We start from the raw sequence: 18,646 nt of genomic DNA, 5'->3' as shown, positions 1-18,646 counted from the left end.
TCAACCTTGCTTGGGACTCAAATATGCCCTGGTTCCGAGTGCTAATTAAAAGGTGTAATGGGAGCCTTGCAATCATCCTGTGCAAAACAGCACAATTTGGAGAGTGAAAGTATCATTACCAAAAAAGACTTTTTAGAAAAAAAAGAAAAAGAAAATATGTGTGTCTGTATGTATGTATGTATGTATGTATGTATGTATGTGTGTGTGTGTGTATGTATGTATACTATATATGTTGGGAAAGTTTACATTTAGCCAATTCTTTCAAAATAGATACACCATTGAATTTATTTTTCAGTGGCTTGATTCTTTTGAAATCTTCTTTCTGTTTAAGCACATTAACGATCTTATCCCATATTTGGGAGAGGGTATTATTTATAATTAGACAACACATCTCCTGTTGGATCATCATTTCAATTGTGTCATTTCAGAAATTTTTACTTACCTAAACACATGAACTGAATGGCCGGGGCAAAAATGTGGAAGCAAGAGAAATTTCCAATATCCTGCTGACTTCACCACTGATTTTCCTTGTGGGAAGCTTACAGGGTTACAGCCAGTGGGGAAACCATAGCAAATTGCTCAAGTAACTCCCCACCTCCCTAATACCTTTTTGTCCTGTTTCCCCCCCAATTGACCATTTGTGCACTGCACCTCCGTGCATCCTCCCCAATCTGCATTGCACCCCCATGCACCCTCCTCCACTAGCACACCTGCATACCGTTCCCACTGACTTTGCTTCTGGGAAGCTATCAGGGAGGGCTAGCAATCACAACTGAGTTTAGACTTCCTGTGAACTTCTCTATTGACTTGTGTGAAGCTGGAAGAGAACATTGGAGATTATTATCTTGTGACCATGGCTAACTACTGCAGCACATTGATGCTGAAGCAGCAACAACTTTGTCAAATTTCAATCCCGTAAGTCCTAGATTTTGAACACATTCTGTAAGATAGCTTGTTTGAAGTTCCTTAGTTCAAGAAGTGTTGCCCTATGATACACCACCCAGTTGGATATTACAGAGAGAGAACAATTTTGGCAATATAAGATTCAGTTGGTGCTATATTAGGATGAGATACTTTGGCCTATGGCAACAGTAAAGATGGATCAGAACAGATGTTGGGAAATTGTTTGCATAATTGTTTTGCATACAGGTGAGAGTCAGCTCTAAATGGCAACCATGCATTAACCTTTGATCCCTAAGCTGAGGATGCATGGTACAAATACTGCAGAGTAGCCAATCTTCTCTCATTCTTAGCTAAGATCGCTGGTGTAAATATGCAGCTTGGAATTACAAGAAGTGTAGCTCAATGTATCAGAAGGAACTTGAATTGGGTAAGTTGCTCAAGAGAAATTTTGTTTATTTGTTTATATATTCCTATAATCAAAATGATTATGTATCTTGGAAAAAATTGGAGTCAGCTAAATCAATAATGTGTAATTATCATCATTGTAATAAGGATTGACAGCAGAGCTAGGGAATGGTGGGATTTCTATACAGTGTTAAATTATAGTTCTGAGCATTTCTCCCCATTGACTAGACTGAGGGATTCAGCAGCATCTTCTTACCTTAATCTACCGTAAATACATATATTCTCTATCTCTGAAAAGAATTGTTACATGTGAACATTTGGAAACACATTTGCAACCCCATGGTCTAATTGGTGGGCATATATATGTACTTCTTCCTAGACCTGGGGAGAAGCTTAACCAGCATTATTTAATATTCACTTTCTGCAGATCTTTATATTAAGTTTTCCATGGCAACGGAAAGCAAAGTATGCGGGTTGCAGGTAGGTAAAGAAAAACATACTTCAACCTAGATCAGGGGTGTCAAACTCAAGGCCTGCCAGGCTGTAACCCGCCCACGGGGTGCTTAGATCTGGGCCATGGGCCACCCTGGAAACAGCAAAGCTCCAGCCCACAGTGCCTCTGCCAGCAAAAATGGAGCTCGGGAGGGCTCCATTTTAAGCCATGATGGCCTCCTGCAGCCCTCTGCCAGCGAAAACGGTGCGCCCCCACCAACCTTCGTTTTCACTGGCAGAAGGTTGCAGGAGGTACCCCTGACCTAGGTGGTCTGAAAGTTCAAGTTTTGGGGAAAAGGAAAGAAGAGGGCATTGAAACAAACTTCGTAGCTATGCATTGATGAGTGACAGGCTTCTCACAGCTATTAGTATGCCTGGATGTGCCAGACACCTTGGTGTGAGTTTTTGCAGCCAGATTCAAATGGAGTTTCTGCAGTTCCTCAAGCCCCATTTGTATTTAGCTGTTGCCTTGTCACAAGGCTGCTTCTAATTGTTAGCAATTTTTGCATGAAAAGCCTTTCTCTCTTGGGATTTTCCAGGGACTTAGATATAGATTATGTTATTTATGACAGTTGTAGGCAGAAGTGTCTTGCTGCAGTTGTATTCAAAACAACATGCACATGCCAGTTGCATTCTTATTTATTATCCACATGGTACTCTAACTGTTTATAAATCCAGCTCAGGCTCTGGAGACAGCTGCTTGGGATCGCAGGATTATGTCAGATGTCTGTCCTGCATTACTCATATCAATATCATGTCTGATTTAAGAAGCCAGAATTTCCCACAGTGCCTCTGGCATAACACTATTTTGGAAAATGGTGGAAAATTGAGATGTTTCCCAAAGGTGTCTGGGGACTATCATGCTGCTTTAAGTGTTGCTTCTTACCTGGCACCAAGGTAGGATTAGACAGCTGCTGCCACCACTAATAATGTACAGGAATTAGTGTCTCCAAAAAGTCCAATCTACTTTCTCCACACTTTTATGTTTGCGCTAATCTTTTTTTTTTTTTTTTTTTACTTAATTTACTGCTTTTAAAATTAAGGTAACTCCTACAAAAGGGTAGAGATGTGGAAAGGATTCATAATTTTTCCTCCTGGATTCTTCTTTGAGACATTCTTGCATTTTTGCTGAATCATCTTGGCTCAGTTGTTGAATATGGATACTCAAAGAGAGAAAAGTATCTCATATGGCAGCTTTCAGTAGCAGTTGCGATCAGAAGACCAAACTCTTTGAGCAACTTTCAGGTCCTAGTTCAGTTTTGCTTCTGTAACTCAATAAGTGCCAGCCAAATGGCTCAACAGGATGGCTGAGAATAAGTGCTGTATTTCAGAGGCTAGCAGAAGCAACAGTAGGGCTGTTGAAGGATCCTGTTATTGGCAAGCAAATGTCAAGGGCACTAGACATGACTGCTGGATTAGCAAAGGAAATTTTCACTGCAACCCCCCTAGAATAATCTTCTGCACTTGATTTTTTGCTCTCTTCAATCTCTGCTGCTTTTGCTTCCTTAAAGAGATCTGCTATAATCACTTCTGTCCTTGAGAAGGAGTGCTTTTTTTCCTGCTTAACCCACCTAGGGGGTTATGTTATTTGGTATGCAGCAGCATTTCAGCATATTGTGATAGACTTGGAAATAACTGACTTACAAACAACTAAAGACCCTGGCTTTTACCTTCATGGGATCCTGAACAGGGGTGGGATTCTACCAGTTCGCACCAATTTGCTAGAACCGGTTGTTAACATTCTAAGCAGTTCAGAGAACAGGTTGTTAGAAGAAATTACTGGCCTAATCCTGTAAGGAAGGCAGGAAGGAAACATGCTGGTATTGCTTACAGAAACTGCCTCTCCGTTAACCCTTATTACATTTTTGGCAGGACTAGACTTCCTGTCTCAGGAACGTCTCTGGAGTTTTCCCCCCCTCCTTTGCTGGTACTTTGCTTGTGTGGAGTGACCATTCAAAGTTACAATGACATTGAAAAAAGTGACTTATGACCATTTTTCACACTTACGACTGTTGCAGCATCCCCACAGTCATGAGAGGCCAGGCGAGGAGATGCGTGCCTCGATGTGAGTGATATTGAGTTGGCGACACCCAGCCAATAACATGACCACCAAGCCACACCCACCACCTAAGCCACACCCACAGAACCAGTTGTTAAAAATTTTGAATCCCACCCCTGATCCTGACATGTGGAATGGCCCTGCCTTTCTTTCAAACTTTAATCACCACTTAATTACTACTACACCAGTAAATATTTTACCTTGAGGACTGGTCATCAGGTTACTTCTATGGGAATTGAATTTACTGCAAACATTCACCTTGCTTCTCTCCCTTTTCTGTTTCTATTAAAATGAACCAGTTTTGCTTTTCATGATTACAGGTAGTCCTTGACTTACCACAGTTCATTTAGTGACCACTTGAAGTTACAACAGCACTAAAAAAGTGACTTATGACCCTTTGTCACACTTATGACCCTTGCAGCACTCCCATAGTCACGTGATTTTCATTTGGATGCTTGACAACTGGTTCATGTTTATGACAGTTGTAATGTCTCAGGGTCACATGATCCCCTTTTGTGACCTGACAAGCAAAGTCAATGGGGAAGCCAAATTCATTTAACAACCATGTTATTAAATTAACAGTTACAATGATTCACTTCACAAATGTGGCAAGAAAAGTCATAACAAATTTCTCACTTAGCCACATAAATTCTGGGCTCAATTGTGGTCGTAGGTTGAGGACTACCTGTATATCGTTGGTTGAAAACTTGTAGTCAAAGACTTTAAAAAGTGACTGGGTTCCATGGTGGGATTTTAGCTGTCTCAAGTCTTAAACAGTTCCAATTCAAGTTTAAGGCTGCCTTCCTTAAAGGAAATAGATGAAGCAACTGTCATCATTTCAAAGCCACACCTTCATTATTGTTTTGCAATCCCCTCCTACTGTTGGGGAAATGTTATGTATAGTTATGATGACAAATAAAAAATCAATACAAATCAGCATTCAGTGCATTCACTTTCCCAGTGGAAGCAAGGCAGTGCATTGTCATGTAAAACTGTCTCTGGCAAAATCAAGGATTGTTAAATATGTGTACTCTTTCCATGTTAAAATAATAATTTAAAATTACAGACCAATGCAGACACATCTCCCACTGAATATAGCAACTCTTCAGAGTTCAAACAGGAATAAGATTTTATTGTGAGAAAAAAGCTCGTTTAAGAAATCATCACTGGAAGTTGCATAAATAAGAAATAAGGAAGCTACATGATAGGATGGATCATTTTATTTACATGTTCGTTTATTTGGACATATATGTATAGCTTCTCTGCCCCCCTCCCAAATAGGTCAGGTGTACATGCGTGACCATGTGTAATTGCTTTGTTGAAGTAACACCTTCCAGACATGAGGAATAGCAACTCCCATCATTCCTAACCAGTTTGTCTGTCATATTAAATTGAGTAGCTTTATTGCTAGTCCTTATAAATGTGTCAGTAAATGACTCTTTAATTGTGTATTTTAGATTGTGTGTTTTAAATATTTTAAAGTGATTTACTGTGATTTACAGTTATGTTTAATAATGGAAGCTGCTTTCCTTGCAAATGTTTCTGTTTCCTGATTACTTTGGTAGAGAGGAAGAATGTTTAGCAATTTTATTTTGCATTCCTGAATTGATGTTAGCATGAATGTAATAGAGAAAGGCTCTCTCTATCATGGAGAATAAAAGTGCAATTTGGAATATTGGCATGATCTAATTTCTGTCCAAAGAAATTGTGCCCTTCATAAAATACTCAGTTTAGAAATATAGAGGAGAATGAATGATTGCTGATTGATTGTGAAAGAAAAGCAGATAAAATAAGGTTAAATGTCTATTTTGCAGGATGCTAGCCTGCCAGTTTTCTTCTTAGTCCTTTCACATATGTAACATTAACTTGCAAATCAATCCAACTGTAGGTCTTCCTTCCAAATAAGTGGACATGGGATTAGGTTGCACTGAGAGAAACTGAGAGAAACATGAAAAACCCAGCAGCTTTCACATACTCCCCATTTTTAAAAGGTATGTGGAAAATTAAACTAAACCAAACAATATTGTCAAAAAACAAACAAACACTACTGCCTAAGAGCCCCCCCCCCTTTTCACCCTTCATCCTGTAACCAGTATTGTTTTGTTTTCAATCAGACATTAGAATAAACTGGGTTTTTTTTTTCTTTCTCAGTTCTGCTCATAATTGCCTAGACTTTGGGTCTCATCCATATCATTCATCTCCTGTGATAAACCCAAGATAGCGTCCTTTCTGTTGCTGCTTGTCTTTGGCTGCCTTGCATCTGCTGTTAGAAGGGCTTTCCCTCTTCCACTGAAATCATGATCTCTGCCTGGCGGGACAGAGGTGTAATGCAGCCGTTTATTATTCCAGGCAGGTTTGTCTGCAGCACTGCATCAGCCATCATTTTTCATCAGCTGTTTACTCCTCTCCCCCTTTCCCCTTTCTCCTTACCCCTCAGTTGTTCTTACTCCCTTCTACCCCCCTTTCTAACCAACCCCCTCTTATTTCTCACTTGGTTAAACTCTGAAATGGTAAGGAGAAGAGTGGGTGAGGTGAGTGGGTGAACATACTAGTTGGGGAGAGGCTTGGCTGCTAGCCTCACTATGACGATGGGGCTTGGTAAGAATAAGGAAGAATTAGAATGAAGAAATGGGGAGGGGAATGGAATGAGCACATAAGGAGAAATGTTAATATTATTGAAATCTGAACCTTACAAAGCCTCTTTGATGCACCTTCTCATTTCATGTAACATCATCCACTTTATTTTTCCTTCACCATTTTTTTCTCATTTGAGTTAAGCCCATAACTTTAATTGTTCAGGCTTCTGCAGCTTTGATTTTGAAGCTTGCCCAGCCTTTGTTTGTGCTTGCTGCAACCTCCTCTCACTTCAGTCCTGCAGTCATTCCTTCATGTTCATGTGCACTTCATACTCATAGATACATGCCTCCTGTTTACACTTTGCAAACCCATTTGAGTACAATGCCTTCATTTTTTTACAAACTGGTCTCCACTCGTCTTCAAATTTCCTGATCTCTCCAAGTAGATCCTTTGAAAACCTGCTTGTCTACCCTGAATGGTGCAAAATATCTGAAGGATATGATTTCAGCTACACGCTCCATTGCTTGTAGACTGACAGCTGCAGTGATTGGTCAGCAGAGAGAGTGCTTTAGGGGGGAAAAGTGTCAAGCATTCTGTAGTTATCTGGTTTTCTAAAAGAAGATTGGTGACTATGGGGAAAGCTGCACATACTGAGCCTTGAAATGCCTTGAAATGTGTGCATCTTGCCAAATATTAACTGACTCTAGTGCAGCGCCTGAGGATATCAAGCAACACCTTTTCCTTCCAAGGGGCTTCTCCAAGCCTACCAAAATCCTCCTCTGTTTTGAGATGTTGCTTCATAATGAGAATGCTGAAATATTATGTGCTGTTGTCTGAGGTTGTCTGAGGGTGCTTAAGGATTAAGGAAGATTGCCCACTTTGGGGTACGTTTTGCCAGCTATGGTTTTCCAGAGATTTGGGTGCAGTGACTTTGGGTCACCTGCTGTACCTGATGTTTTCAGACACCAGAGTGCCACAAACTCAACCCGATGCACTGTGAATGTAAAGAATATATATTTTACAATGTGGGATGATACTTCTTTGCCTTTAATGACGGCTTCTTCTCCTCAGAGGATCCAGAACTGCTAGGTACCTTTAGATCAGGGGTGCCAAACCCAGCCCGTGGACCGGATTCATCACGTGCTGGCCCCGCCCGGTTTAGCGAAGGGGGTACATCACGTGACACCACCTTGACAACCTGAGTTTGACACCCCTGCTTTAGGGGATTCAAGTTAAAACAGATTTCAGAAGGACTGACTGCAAGGTTGAACTTCCTTTACAGAGTAGTCTCTATCTCTTAGGGTTTCCCATTGTTCTTAATCTCCTTTCACTATAATAATTTTACCTTTATTCCATTTTAGAAAATACCTAATTACATGCCCCCCCAAAATCCCCCTCCAAGTTCAAGGCAGAAGACATATGACAAAAAAATAATACCAATAAACATATAAAATTGTACCCTTAAGTTAAAATTGCAAGGTCATCATTTCTTTTCTATACATGGATGAGCTGAACTACAAATCCCAGAAGCTAGCAAGCTATTACAGAAGAAATCTTGGTGAATTTCCACTGGAAAGAATTTACTGTTAGACAGATTATAGGGCACTCCTTTCCCTCCTGCTTTTTAAAGACATGGCTGTTTCAAGACAGTGCCTGCCAGCAATTTGAACAAGCACATGGACATCCAGAAGAAGTGATGGGCTCCAAATATTTATGCATTTTCTGGTGGTAATATAACTATTTACTTGATGCGATTTGGTTTCTGTGTTGCCTGACTCCACAATTTCCTAAGTTCTACTATTTTGGTGTGTTCCTCATTCCATTGTAATGCCTGTTTCCTGTGCTTCAGATATATTCTGCCTGATATGTTGAATGAGTGTGCTAACCTTTTAAATCTAAAAAACCCTGAATTCCATCCCAAGTATTATTTCAACACAATGCAATTGCAAGTTTGTTTTTCTTCTATAGGATTCAAAACTACTCAGTGTGTGATGGCCAGGGATTCATTCTGAAATGCAGTTATGTCTCCCTCTGTATGGAAGTTTGTGTGTTGTATATTTCTGCACCATATTCTATAAACTTACTATTCAGGATGTATATTTAGGATTTTTAAAAAGCGATTTCAGAATAGGAAAAATGTTTTTGGCATGCAAATTATGCAGAAATTGGTAAGTGTTATCTGATACCTGGAAGTGTTTTGGTCACCAAACCATTTTAAGGGATTTCCAGAAAGTCACAAGGATTGGGGCTAACCTCACCTTGATGATGTTCCAAATGACAGGTGTCATATCAGAAAAGATTTTTAATTCCTTCAGATAGAATTCCTTAGCAGATGCGACTCGCAAGATGCCTTTTCTCTTGAATCTGTTGGGATGGATAGAACAAGCAGTTTCAGCTACCCACCCAACTAGGTCAATAGACAAATCAATAGAACCAGATCAGTTCTTGGGGATTATCTATTAAAAGAGACCACAGAAACAGAACAAAACATTACTGATTGTCACACCACTAAAAGACATTATTACGCTATGACCCATACTGGACACTGCGCTTAGGTATTTAGCGCTATACCCATACTTGCATACAGACACCTGAAACAGATTTTCACAAATAAGAAACAGCAGGATGCTAATATGGGAACCAGAGTCTATAACAAACCCCAATGTCTACTGTCCCCACGTTTATACCAACACCACCATCACGCATCTCAACTACTACATATATATGTTTTGAGGTATTTTCATATGTTACTTCTTTAATATGATGAACGTCATCATGTTCAAGCAATTGCCCTCTGAATTCTGCAAAGGACAAATAGACTAAACTGCACAGAAGAAATTTGAGATCAAGAGGATTTTAAAAAAGGACAAAGTAATATCGTAGTACTTCAACCTCCTAGACCGTGATGGCGAACCTATGGCATGCATGCCACAGGTAGCACTTTCTGCCCGTTTGTGGCCATTTTCGCCCTCTTGGAAGCTTGAGGGAAGCCTCTGCAGCCTCAGGAGGCCAAAAAATGGGCCTTTCGGACATACCGGAGGTGCCCGTTTTCAGCCTCCGGAGGGCCTCTGGAGCCCAGGAGAGGCCATTTTCCCTGGGGTCTCAAGGGAAGCCTCTGCAGCCTTTAGAGGCCAAAAAATGGGCCCGTTTCAGCACTTCCTGTATTTCCAGAAGGCCTGTTTTTCGGCCTCCCGAGGCTGCAGAGGCTTCCCTCAAAAAGGCCTCAAACGGGCCGAAAATCAGCTGAGAGACACGCGCATGTGCAGTCCAGGTAAGTGGGGGGTGCGTGTGCATGTGTAGGAGGGAGGGGCGCATTGCATTGTGGGTGCCAGCACGCGCGCTATCGCCCGTGCATGCGCTTTCGACCCACCCCAACAAAAAGGTTTTCCATCACTGTTCTAGGACACTCCATTACAGATCTCAAAGTATCCATTTCGGGGGGAAAGAAACTTTAACAACATAATTGTATGAGAAATTGCTGAACTTGCATACACAGTACATTAAGAGGTTTCAGACTATTTCAGGACGTCTCAACAAGTATAACTGTCAATTGACAAGATACTTGTAATCTGACATGAAACCTGTATCTCCATAACTATTCTGACTTCCCCCTCCCTTTCCCCCCATCGCATCTCATTTTAAATTCTATAAAAGTTTAGCAATTCCATGGATTTGAGGAACCAGGTGTATTTATAAAAGCTCATGCCTAATAATAATAATTATAATTTCGGCAAAGGCACTACCTTTTGATGTTTGTAATAACATGCTACTGAAAATGGGCTACTTTCTGATGATTGGTTACCCTAGACTAGTATGGCTCTTCTAAAATATCTCTTTTCTCTAATGAATGTATGTTAAGAACAAGGTTCTCAAGAGCTTAGCCCCCCCCCCCCCTTAGGGACATCATTATTCTTAGATGAAGGGTTTGTTTGAGGAGCAGTGTTGCTTCTTTAGAGAAGAAGCTTTCTGGCTCTGTTTAAAAATACAAGACAAATTCTGTGACCTGATGATAAGGTCATAGAAAAATAATGGAAATCCTCCCATCGCAGTCCTCTGGGGAAGCAACTGTTCTGCAGTTTTCTTTGCCGTCTCTCGGGATTCCTTTCTGACAGTTGATCTTAAACATTGGCGTACTAGTTTAGAAGACCATTCCTAAAATCAAACTGAAGTGGATAACATTTTCTTCCCCTAGAGGGATTTTGTTTTTAATCTCCTTTCTTTCAACCTGTGGCCAGGAATCCCTGGAGCTCTACTTCGGAAAAGGAAAGGCATCTTGCTGCTTAGAATGGGAAGTTAATGATTGGTACCCTGCAGGCTCCTCAAGGGGTAATTATGGACTCCACCATCACAATATTAATTAGTAGCTTTTTTTCACCCTTAACCTCTGAAGTCTTTTCAGAAGATGTTATTTACTATTAAAGAAGAAAACATTAGTAAAAGAAAAATACAATCTCTCACCGCTGCCCTCAACAAGCTGTTAAACAACAGGGGCTAGTTTAATTGGATCTGGCTTCTTAGCTTCCAAACTATGGGCAGTTTTAATGCCTTTGCACATAGATGAATATTTGCTACCTCTATGACATAGTTCAGGACTACATGTTATTAATCAAGTGGACAAATAAATGTGCAACTCTTACTCCAGCTCCTGTATTAAATAAAATCTACTCCATGGCTTCTTCATCTATTACCTCTTTTGCTTACTCCATACACGTCTGCTCTCCATCTCCATACTTGGAACCTGTCCAAGGGCAATTTGGAGCAGGAAACAGAGAATGTCCTACTGGTAGGGAATGAATCCTTTTTGAAGATGAAAGAGTAATACAGACAGGTCAGAAAAGAGAGATTTGATTAAGACAAATTGAGCACTTCAATGACATATCTCAAAAATACAGTTGTAAGTATAGAATTCTCAATTGCTATAGCAATTTTTCGGGACTCATGCTTTCTTGTTACTGCTTTCATCATAGGGGGAAATAATGTTCAGGGATGCTTTTATTTGACTGCATTGTATGCTGTTACGATTTCTTCCTGCATGCCTACATCAGTGAAGCAGCAATTTAGCAAAATGCCAGCTCTGAGGCTGCAATTCATCTGGTGAAGTTTCCCTTGATACATTTTCTTGAGTGTAGAATTGCATTTGTTGAGTTTATCTGTCAAACAGCTATTAAAATTTCCTATCAGAGGACAGGACAGAAAAGCTTTTCTGAATGGGCTTCAATGTATTTTGTAGGCAGAGAAGATAGTGCCTGTTATTTGTTCTCTTCCTTCCTCCTGTTTCAGTATTAGTAGGCTCAAGATCTCTTGACTTCTTATCAGATTCTCAAAACTAAGTTGCCATCCTTATGCCTTGCTATTCTCTGTTATTCTGGCTTTTTCTCTGTTTATTCTAAGCATAACTATACATAAGGTATCCATAACCAACTACTTCGCTAGCATTCCATTTGGTCAGGCTTGAACTGAAATTGAAAAGTTATTGCGTATTTAGTGTAGATACATGGGTACAGTTAGTAATTGCTCTTCAACTTAGTATAATCTGAGAAGAGCCTACTGTCCATTTCTTGAAGACATGTTTGCCTGCCTCTGCCTATATCTCAGCATCCTGCAGCTGAGATAGTTCAGGGGGTGGCTTCAAGTGCTACACTCTGAAAATTATGTCCCAATTAGGAACTCTAAATTCTGCAGCCTTATATTTCAAAGGGTTGATTGACTGACTGACCTATAGAATGCAAAACCTTTAAAGCAGGGGTGTCCAACCTTGGTAACGTTAAGCCTGGAGGACTTCAACTCCCAGAATACCCCAGCCAGCAAAGCTGGCTGGGGAATTCTGGGAGTTGAAGTCCTCCAGGCTTAACGTTACCAAGGTTGGACACCCCTGCTTTAAAGTGATCAGGTTGTGCCAGGTTTAACAAATGTAATTGAAAGGAATCAATTACATTAAGCAGGGAATTTTCTTCCCCAGTGATTGTTGCTTCCCTGGGAGCTCTGGCTTTTTGTCTCCTCTCCTCATGTTATGTTCTTAAGGTAGTATACAGCTTCTGTTCAAATACCCGTAGCTAAACTTATCCATTGGCTGCACCTCCACAAATCAGATGACCCTACATAGTAGCCAAGAGATGCATGTATTCCTCGACTTGAAACCACAATTGAGCCCAAAATTTCTGTTGTTAAGTGAGACATTTCTTAAGTGAATTTTGCCCCATTTATGACCTTTCTTGCCACAGCTGCTAAGTGAATCACTGCAGTTGTTGAGTTAGTAAAACAGTAGTTAAGTGAATTTGGTTTCCCCATTGACTTTGCTTGTCAGGAGGTTGCAAAAGGCGATCACATGACCCCAGGACACTGAAACAATCAGAAATAGGAACCAGTTGCCAAACATCTGAAATTTGATCATGTGACCATGGAGATGCTGCAACGGTTGTAAGTGTGAAAAATGGTCATAAGTCACTTTTTTCAGTGCTGTTGTAACTTTGAATGGTCACTAAATGAACTGTTGTAAGTCAAAGACTGCCTGTATAAAACTTCCAGTTCTTTGCTACCACCTACTGGTTGAGAGGTTAATCAAATGATAATTTCAAGGAATGAATAAAAAATGTCCAGTTGGTTAACAGTACACTTGGAAAGAAAACAACGCTAAATGTGGATTAACCAGAATATTGTGGATGCCAATTGTGGAGGAGATTTTTTAAGTAGCAGTAGTAGAAGACGTTGGGTTGGCCTGGGATTTCAGCCAAGGCAACCACCAGTTACAGCCCTTATAACGTTGTGCATTAGAGCCCATATGGGCAATAGCTCAGCATCTACTAAGTGTGTTCATGGTAGGGAAGGGTTGGGGGCTGTAAGATTTAGGGTGAAATGATTCCCTGATAGCTTTGGGGCAGGGGAGAGCAGACTAAAGCAACTGTGGATGATGTTGCCTAGTGACTATATGAATAAATAAGTCTGCCCTGAATTTTGCTTAAATTAAAATCCTAATTTGTAGTTTTTCTGATAAAGCTTTCCTCCTTCAGAGGAACTTAGGAAAGTGTGCCTAATATTTTCTTTTCCCCACACCCATATTATTTGTACAGTGGGTTTCCTTGACTAAATTAACTGTCAGCTTGGATGTTAGACCTAGCCTAACGTTCACCATTAAATCATTATTTTACACATTTTTGAGAACTGAATGCATATTTTCCATACAGATGTGGGTCATACACTTCTGAAACTTTGTGGGCCCAAAGTATCTTGTACACCTATTGTATCTGTGGATCAAACTTGTTCCCTGTAAAAGGAACAAAAAAGGGAAAGATATACATAATTTACATATATAAATTTACCTGAGTGGCTCTGGGTTTGGGATTCATTGGCTCAGGGAGAATTGTCCCCTTTGGCCTTGGATGGAGTGGCACTACCCCAAAGAGACCCTGTGCGTAATCTAGTGTTTTTTTTTTTTGGACTCACGACTCCTGCTCGAAGAGCAGGTGGTGGTCGTGGCCAGGAGGGCCTTTGCACAACTGTGGGTTGTGCACCACTTATGCCCTTTCCTGGACCAACGGTCCCTACTGACTGTCACTCATGCCCTGTTCACTTCCCATCTTGATTATTGCAACACGCTCTACATGGGGCTGCCCTTGAAGAGCATCCAAAAGCTCCAGTTGGTGCAAAATGTAGCAGCCCACATGGTTTTGTGCAGACCCCGATGTGGACTCCTACGGGAACTGCATTGGTTGCCGATTTGCTTCTGGGTCAGTTCAAGGTTCAAAGCCCTTCATGGTTGGAATCAGGTTATCTGAGGGACCATCTCTTGCCAGTCACATCTACACGACCCATCAGAGTGGGGAGGCAGGGAATGTGAGGGTCCCATCCCCGAGGGAGATATACCTGGTGGAACCCAGAAGAAGGGCCTTCTCCGTGGTGGCTCCCTCTCTCTGAAACATCATTCCCCGAGAGATTAGAACGGCCCCTACTCTAATACTCTTCTGGAAGGCACTGAAGACCTGGTCCTGCTAATGGGCCTGGGGAACCCAGAGTGGGATGGAGCCCATTAAATGGCTTGTGTGATCTGCTGTCACCGGGGTGGGAGTTGGGGGGTGATTTTGTTATATTGTACTATATTAATTTATTTGATTCTTTTTGTTAGTTTTTATAGTTTTTGTTAGTTTTTGTTGTTTATTGAGTCACCATAGACGGCAATATAAATTCAATAAATAAGTAAATAAAATAATTTATAATCAGAAGGGGGAAAACCCCAAATCTTATTTTCATATCCATGCTCTAGATTTCTGTTCTGTCGGGCAGATACATGAGGGCAGGGGAGATAGTTAGATAGCAAAGATTAAGTGAGAAGAATTCAGTTTGACTAAAGGATCACTAGGCTAAAAAGTGATCCAGTCCAATGTGTAAATGAAGAATCAAGATGTATATCTAAAGGGACAAAAAACATGGTTAATGCCCAGGTAGGGATCAATAAATCCAAATAAGCAAAACGAAGTTGAAAGTTCCAGGGCAAAACACATGTCTAGCTGTCAGAAAAATTGTAGTAAATAGATTAACTTATTGTGTATGCTTTTATGTTCCTGTGAGCTAAACCATCCCATCTTGGATTCAGTCTGGACTTATTAGTATCCATGCCAGTGCCAACTCTTGGGAATGTTGCTATTCCCAAGGAGCCTTCTCTTGCAATACAACACTTCTGTATCATTTTTTGCTTTTTCTCCATCAGTGGTATTGATCTAAACTTCAGATTTAGAGATTGGGGTGTATTAGCTGAGGATCATGAAGTACAGAATCCATAGAACTGGAAGAAACACAATTTGGGTGCATTGCTATAACCTGAATCCCAAGTAAGAAAGCTTCCGGGCCTTTTTCTAGGCTTTTTATTACATCTTTCTTTTCCTGGTCATGACTATTTTCTTATTCTCATGGTTTCCAAGCTGTATGCCAGGGTGCCATAGGGCCCACAGTACACAGTTTAGAAACTGCTCGTAGTGCCATGAGCCAAGAACATTTGGGAAGCTCCATCTTATTCTAATCTAAAGCAATTGTTCATGTATGGTTAATGGAATGCATATTTTCAGTAATAAATAGTCTGATGGAAAAAGTACAGCTCAGATCAGAAACATGGCCCAAGAGAAAGGGTAAGTGGTTTCCGTATATTGGGAAAGGAGATGTTTCTCATTCGATAAAATACAATGAAAGAAAATAAAAATTTCTTTCCATACAGTGTACTAATTAAATACATGTATGACCCACAAATACAATTTGCAAATCTCTCTATATAAAAGCGAAATACCACTCATGCATCATCACAAAATCTCTAGAACTGTAAAGCCTACAAGCTTGAAATTTGGCATGTTTGTTCCTCTTGGCTTCTAGGTGCTCACTAAGAAAGGATTTTTCAAAATGACAATCACAGCATTAGTATTTCATATATTATTATTATTAACACGCTCTGATGCTAAGGAGTTCTACTCCCCCTCCCCACCTGAAAAGAAATCTGTTCCACACAAGCAGAGGAGAGGAGTTTGTTTCAGTTTTAGTTTCACAGTACCAAGCAGCTTTAGTACCAAACAGTTGAGCTAAACCACACCCAGGCTCCTTGCTGTCTCCTCCTTGCTCACACAGCAAATACTGTTTCAGTTTCCAAACAGCCCTGAATTCTCTCACACACTGACAGGATGCTAGCCAGATGAATACTGATGGATGCTGGTAGGCAGAGGCACATTTTTTTCCCCTTATTTTCCTCCCCAAAAACTAAGCCCGATCATATAATTTCAGCGAAGCACGGGTATAGAGCTAGTATTTCATAAACCAAAACATTTGGGGGTTTTCAGAATGGATTCTTATGTGATCGCAATTGTCCTGTTTGCCTTTAAAAAATGTTAAGTTGTTTTAACTTTTAAAAATAAACTCTCACACCACAAAGCAGCAAAATGACAGCATCCAGCATTATTTTTATTTTTAAAAATGCATTTAGAATTGCTTTTAAAAATAAGAATATTTTTTTCTTAAGAAAAATGGAGGGCTATTTGCAAACCAATGCTTTGTTTGGAAGCCTGCCTGTCTTCCCTCCCACCCAGCACAAAAATAAATTTGAAGGTAATAAGTCAATTGAGTGTTGGAGACAGAACTCATTCCTCAACTCTTTGCCTTCAAGTTAGTCATTGTTGTATTTGGTCAGCTCCATGCTGATTGCCAGGTTCTGAATGGCCAAACTACTCTATTTTGCAAGAATGGTCTCTGTTTATTTTCCTAAGTTCTAATGTTCCCACGAGTCCAAATGGCCAAGGGGACTTTATTTCTATTTATTCATCTCCATTGATACTTCAGGGCCAATAGTTAGCCGTACAGTATGAACAGAATCCTGCAAACAGATGGAGTGTTATAGATAGGTCCTTTTCTGTTGAGGAGTGAATGAGAGATACATTGACTCACAAGCTTTACTGTTACATAACCTTAACAGTAACCTCCTCCAATAAACTGAGAATTCTGGATGCAGGGACAGGGTTGCTAGCAATTCTTGCCTTGTTATCAAGGTTGGAGGAGGATGCGACTAAGGAGCAAAACAGGGTGTCCTTTGAAGACTTACTTATTATCCCTCCGGATTCCACCAACATCCATCTGTTATACTTTTCCTATTTCTATCCTATTGCAACTGGCGATTTTCTTAGGCATATTGTCATTTGCACTATTGGATGCACTGGTACATAGTAGAACCTGGCTATTAGCTTCTGCTATGTCTTTTTCTGATTCAAAATAGCAAATAATAGATTGTATCTAGATGACAGTATATCTTCTTTAACTCAGAAGGCTGCAGAGGTTGTCATTTTCATTCTCTGTTTTAATGCAAACTTCCTCCTAAGAATTATAATGATGCTTGGTTTCAAGGAAAGTGCTGATGTGTAGTTTATAGATAACTCAGGAAATTTGCAGGTTTAAAAGAAGAAAGTCAGATTACCCACACAAATACTGTATAGACACACACACTTCAAAAAGATGGATGTTAGAAGACAGCAGCAAAGACAAGAAACTTACAGGCTTTCTGTTGGGAACTCAACAGCCCTCTGAACTATCCAAAATGGAGCCACCATCTAAATCCAGCTGCAAGATCCTTGATTTGGGGTGGTGCAATTTTCTTGCTATCTTCTAACTAGAAATGCTGTAGAACAGGGGTATCAAATTCAAGGCCCAGGGGCTGTATCTGGCCCACAGGGTGCTTAGATCTGGCCTACAGTGCTGCCCTGGAAACAGTGAAGGACCGGCCCAGAGTGCCTCTGCCAGCAAAAATTGAGCTCAGGAGGACTATGTGTGGCCGGCCCTCCTGAGCTCCGTTTTCACTGGCAGATGGTTGCAGGAGGTCATGGCAGCCAAAAATGGAGCTTGGGAGGCCATTTTCGCTGGCAGAGTGCTCGTGCCACCACAGGTGCCCCCTGACACAGTGACGTCATGCTGGTCATGCCCACCCTGGCCACACACACACACCCTGTCCCCCTGCCCCGAGGTCAAACACAACCCTGATGTGGCCCTCAATGAAATCGAGTTTTGACACCCCTGCTCTAGAATAAGTTTAACTTGCTTATTGGAGTCTTCCGGAAATTTTTTCCCAAATTGCCCTTAACAGTGCCCTTATTACTGTTGTGATATTCTACGTGTGAATGTGCTTCTGTGAAAAAGTAAAACTGATTCATGGCTGAAAAAATATTGGCTGTTCTTGGTACATGGGAGACTTAGATGAGCAGACTGTGTTGTAAAAAGTTAATCTTTGCCATTCTTGACCTGGGAATCTACTGTAATCTGTAGTGAACATTAGGATGATTATGTTACCAAGTCTTCATATCAATGGATCAGATATAAATCTGTTTCTAATGAAGAAAGTGTTTTGTCTGGAACAAAAATTCAGAGGGGAAGGAGACATGTGATAGCAAAACAGAAAATCATTATATAATGCATGGAGCAAATGAGTCAGAGAGCCCAGGCCAATTTAACCATAATTTGGATTTAAGGATGATTTGTTTATAAAAATTCTAGAGAGAATTGCTTCTTTGTTGGGAGAAAATATTTAACATTAGTTAGAAAGCCTGTTTACCCTCTGTATGGCAATAGTGGTGTTGTACAACTTAGGGAAATAATTTAGTGAGAGCAATACACAGTTACAATTTAAGGTACAGATTTTTAAAATTCAAATAGCAGCTACTTGTAGAGGAGTTGATAACTGTCAAGAGAATTACAGGT

General features: G+C 40.5%; 1 protein-coding gene across 7 annotated transcripts in view; it reads left to right on the top strand.

Annotated features, from left to right (window-relative positions):
* Positions 1-18,646, top strand: part of ATP2B4 (ATPase plasma membrane Ca2+ transporting 4) — a 155,500-nt gene that overhangs the window by 62,157 nt on the left and 74,697 nt on the right. The gene's annotated exons all lie outside the window — the stretch shown is intronic.

Source organism: Notechis scutatus, chromosome 3 (assembly GCF_049901735.1).
Source record: "Notechis scutatus isolate UNSWTSFEM ecotype Mainland chromosome 3, rNotScu1.2, whole genome shotgun sequence".
Lineage (NCBI taxonomy): Eukaryota > Metazoa > Chordata > Lepidosauria > Squamata > Elapidae > Notechis > Notechis scutatus.
The sequence above is the reverse complement of the archived record's forward strand: the minus strand, read 5'-3'. Positions and strand labels throughout refer to the sequence as shown.